This window comes from Electrophorus electricus, chromosome 12 (genome assembly GCF_041902795.1).
Source record: "Electrophorus electricus isolate QZ-2024a chromosome 12, ASM4190279v1, whole genome shotgun sequence".
In the NCBI taxonomy this organism is placed as follows: Eukaryota; Metazoa; Chordata; class Actinopteri; order Gymnotiformes; family Gymnotidae; genus Electrophorus; species Electrophorus electricus.
This window is the reverse complement of record NC_137508.1, coordinates 627,501-632,500: the sequence shown is the minus strand read 5'-3', so window position 1 is coordinate 632,500 and position 5,000 is coordinate 627,501. Positions and strand designations below refer to the sequence as shown.

The window sequence follows — 5,000 nt, the reverse complement described above, 5'->3', positions numbered from 1 at the left end:
AAATGAGAGTGTGTGTGTGTGTTCTGTCACTACGTGGGTCTTGCTCTTCAGATAGTGGTCACTAAACTCTTTAAGCAGCTCTAGTGTGTCTGCCTACGTGTCAGCAGCTGTGATAATCCCATCTTATTAAAGTCAGCCCTGCTCCCACAATCCCTACCTCCGCCATCGCCAGAAGCCCGAACCCGACCCGCCCAGCGCCGTGGCCTCGGCGGCCCGATCCGCCTGTGGCGCGCGGCAGCTCCATCCGGACGAGCTCTGAAAGCCAACACACTGACTCTCTTCCTCTGTGAATGTGGAAGGGGTCGCCTGAGCCTGGGGAAACTTGTCTGGTTAAAACGACCTGATATCTGGAGTGGATAGAAAACCAGGCAATATGACTGTATTTTATATATACATACATGCTCACTCAGTCACTGGCCACTATTAGGGACAGGCATCTTAGAAGTACACAGTCAGTTTCTGACCACACCTCAGCTCAGACATGTCTGTGTTTTTCACCTGTCAGTGTCCAGCCTGACCCAGCACCCACTGAAGAGGGAGGGGAGCTAGCAGACTGCATGGCGACAGACGACCAGACGACCTGACGACCTGATGACCTGACTCTATAGGGAGTTTCCATGCAACATACAACATGGGCTGCACAGTGTGTATATACGTTCGCTTCTGAGATGCCTCTAATTTGTGTACTAATGAGTGAGTGTTTTTAACGGGTGTTTCTGTCTGGTCCAAGTCACCTGTTCCAGCTATTCAACACTTTATCCAGCACTACTGAGCTGATCCAGGGTTTAGACCACCACAACCACATGCTAGTCCCGGGTCAGTCCTGAGATGTGCTTACCTACTCCAGTATGAAGCCCTTATTCTTATTAGGGTAGGTTATATTCCATATGATCTTTCTTATGTAAGGAGGACATGAATTTATGGTAACCACCCTAGAATAGAAACCTAGCCTGAGGAACATTGGTTCAGCTTGCTTCACGCTTAAACCTCGCACAGGAACGGAGATGTGGCATCAGGACAAATTTAACCACATTTAAAGACCAGTTAAAAACCAGTTAAAGACCAGTTAAACTACCACAGAACACAGCGAGAGCAGGGCCGAGAGTGTGCCCTCCAGCAGGCCAGAGTACTGCAGAAACGTCCAGACCAGTCCAGGGTGGCTGGATGCTTCGCCTCACTGGTGGGAACCAATCCGCCCGCCCATATTCCCATGACTGATTAAGGCTAAAAGGTTTTCATGCAGTGCCACTATGGAAACAAGCACAGCAGAGAAGTGTTAAAATGTCCACTCTGCTCAGGCAGTATGACTTGGCCAGCCACGTCTCCATCACCTGAAGTTGCCCTGGATGTTTTTGTATCAGTTAAATGAATGTAAGGAATGGGGAGGAAAGTGAGCTGTAAATAGGAATTCTCATTTCCAGGTCTCCTTTGTAAATGAGCTAGTTATGCCACCTTAGGTGACCAAGACAGGCTTGGAAAATAGTAATGTTTTCTTAAGTGGTTTGAGTTTATCATCGCTCTGCATCTATTGCTTGCCACACACCCATCTATACGGTTGTGTAGGCACAGAACAAACATCTATAACACTCTACATTACATATCCACAGCCACAGAGTAATATCAATAATTACAGATGAAACTTTTAAGTAACAATGTGTAACTACAGTTCAAAACTCTGAATTCACTTTGTAGTCTAAACACACTGCTACGTATCTTGCCACTGCGTGCTACATGCATTGCTTCTCATAGTTACTCTGTTTACTAGATTACTCTGTACTTAAGAGTATAGTTACCCATAACTCTGGGAACCCCTGTACCCCAGTACCTCTGTACCCCTGTACCCCAGTACCTCTGTACCCCTGTACCCCTGTACACCTGTACCCCTGTACCCCTGTACCCCAGTACCTCTGTACCCCTGTACCCCTGTACCCCTGTACCCCAGTACCTCTGTACCCCTGTAGCTCTGTACCTCTGTACCCCTGTACACCTGTACCCCTGTACCCCTGTACCCCAGTACCTCTGTACCCCTGTACACCTGTACCTCTGTACCCCTGTACACCTGTACCCCTGTACACCCGTACCCCTGTACACCTGTACCCCTGTACCTCTGTACCCCTGTACCCCTGTACACCTGTACCCCTGTACCTCTGTACCCCTGTACCCCTGTACCTCTGTACACCTGTACCCCTGTAACCCTGTACACCTGTACCCCCGTACCCCTCTAGTCCTGTACCTCTGTACCTCTGTACCCCTGTACCCCTGTAGTCCTGTACCCCTGTACCCCTGTACCCCTGTACCTCTGTACCTCTGTACACCTGTACACCTGGCACTAGCACCTTGCACATTCTCTCAGGTGCACGGTCCTCCTCCAAGTCTTTTTTATGTCTGAATGTTCAGTTATACGGGCTATTACTCTGGCCTGCTTTATACTTGTAGACCCAAGTTCCTCCCTGCACTAAAAGCTCCTATAAATCAAGAAAAAGGAGTGAGACATTGACTCTGTTTCTTCGAGTCACCTTGCAGACAGCCAGTCAGTCCTGCTGAAGGACTAAAGATGGGGGATAAATACTGGGGATGATGGAACAGTGGCTATCGCTTTTCTGACAGACCACAAACACAGCCAATCAGAGGACAAGGATAGGGACGAGGTTTGTCTAGGGTCATAGGTCATGGCCAGCTGAACAGGTGGTGTGATGAAGGGGGAAAGCCCTCCAAACCTGCGTGTGGTGGAATAATGAGGGGACCGCATACCAGAGGACTACAGCTCCCATGAGCCTCAGGGGTTTTAACAGGAAGCCAGCTGGGGCTCATTGGGCAGTCATGATCTGCATAAATGGCTCATGTGTAACGGTGATAGCTGTGATGCTATGGGCATGTGCACCTGGTGAAACCCTGACCTCATGAAGAGCAGCCGAGCTCTGGATGCCAAATGAGAACACTGACACGCTTATTCACATGGACACTGAAGGCTTTGACCTTCTGAGAGATGGTTTGTTCGACCTTCAGTTACATCTTAACGTTTGTTTCCAGTTTGGTTTAATCCTCAGATTTCACACTTGTACTTCACAATGGATTTAGGAAACACAAGGCACAATCTCTTGGATTCAGACAGAAAACCAATCCTGTTTGCTTATGTAATTGTAGCAAGTAACCGAACTGATTTAGAACAATCCAACTTAAATGTAGGCCTTGGTTTTGCCCACATTGGTACATCCTATTTGATGTATTTTTTTCAATAATCACCATAACAGAAACCCAATGAGCAAAATCCACTTCAGGTAACACCACACATGCACACATCTGATGTGCTCCAGTAGCCTGGCCAAACTCCTGAATGTCAGTGTTCACAGAAGACCCTACATGAACAGGGACACGTGGCTCAATGACAACACTGTAATTTGGCGCACGGTACGGATTAGGATTTGAGGAGGAGGTAGAGTAATTACTTTCTGTAATACTAAACTCTGTGTGGGTGGGGGGAAGGTACAGATTACTTCCATAAGCAGAACCAAACAGGATGATATCTGAGGTAGAAAAAAAATCCTATATAGAGACCTTGTGTATTCTCAGAGAGAGGGAAAGAGGGAGAGGGAGAGAGAGAGGGAGAGAGAGAGAGGAAGAGAGGGAGGAGGAGAGAGAGAGGGAGAGAGAGAGAGGAAGAGAGGGAGGAGGAGAGAGAGGGAGTGAGAGAGGAAGAGAGGGAGAGAGAGGGAGGGAGAAAGAGAGAGAGAGGGAGGAGGAAAGAGAGAGAGAGGGAAAGAGAGGGGGAGGGAGAGTGAGAGAGAGTGAGAGGGGGAGAGGGAGGGAGGGGGAGGAGGAAAGAGAGAGAGGGAGGGAGAGAGAGAGGAAGGGAGAGAGAGCGAGAGTGAGAGAGGGAGAGAGAGAGAGAGGGAGAGAGGGAGGGAGAAAGAGAGAGAGAGGGAGAGAGAAAGGAAGGGAGAGAGAGAGAGGGAGGGAGAAAGAGAGAGAGAGAGAGAGAGAGAGAGAGAGAGGGGAGGGGGAGGGAGAGAGAGAGGGAGAGGGAGGGAGAGAGAGATTTGGAAGTTTCAGGAAGAACCATGTGGTAGCAGGAGATAAAACCACCGCGAGCAGGATCTGCCTTGGGTGTCGAGCGTGGTCGCGATCTTTCCCACTGCTCCTCCGCCCTGATAACCAGCCCCCAAATTAAAAGCTTTTCGCTTTTATCATGTAACACTTACGTGACATGGTAATGCCAGGATATTGTGTTACTTATGAGTTAATGTGTGTTTTGAAAGGAAACTCTATTCACTATGGAGATCAGGCAGGGAATCTCAGCCAATATACAAATGTGAGCGAGGCAGAGAACACACACAAATATAATGAGTATGTTTAAATGCACATATACACTCAGCTATGTGTGTGTGTGTGTGTGTGTGTGTGTGTTTGTGTGTGTTTGTGTGTGTTAGACATATACTCTATCCTGGATAAAGGCCTTTTGGAGATCCGTAATTATGGCTGTTGTAGATAGTGTTCTAAAAACAGGTCCTGGAGAGAATATATATGTCCTGTAATTAATCTACACAATGCGTTTATTAGCCTGGTTAGGAATGGCACCAATCTGTAACACTGCTCTTTAGGAAAGGGACAAACATATGGATGGATCCTAACTTCTACACTGTCAAACAGGTCTGGAGAGGTTTAACCATACACTGCCGTGTCTTGTGAAAACTTTAGTGTTACACACACAGAAGGCCCAGCCAGAGAGGTGACGGTGTAAACACCTTCACGCACAGGCACACACGGGGTCCTCTCTGATGGTTCACTCTACAGCTCATCACACACACTTCACTCATAACACACCAGACTTTAGATGACTTTCTTATAGAAGTTGAACGTCACTTACAGAACGGCCTCCTTCCTTGAAGCTTAGCGATGTAGTAGTAAAAACGTCCTCTCGCTCCAACAACTGTGTTTAGTTCCTACTCCCAAATAGCTCTCTCCGTCCATAAAGCACCCCAAGACTCATACAGCAAAATTCT

The 5,000-nt window shown here is 47.9% G+C and overlaps 1 protein-coding gene across 22 annotated transcripts in view; it reads right to left on the bottom strand.

The window, feature by feature from the left end:
- The window catches only part of inpp4b (inositol polyphosphate-4-phosphatase type II B), a 119,734-nt gene that overhangs the window by 57,936 nt on the left and 56,798 nt on the right, over nucleotides 1-5,000 (bottom strand). The window contains exon 1 of one of the 22 annotated variants that reach the window (XM_035531640.2): nucleotides 4,865-5,000. This exon is cut by the window's right edge and continues 128 nt beyond it. The exons of the other annotated variants lie outside the window; for them this stretch is intronic. The gene's annotated coding sequence lies outside the window, so the exon portion shown is untranslated. The remainder of the gene's footprint in view (nucleotides 1-4,864) is intronic. 22 annotated transcript variants of the gene reach the window in all.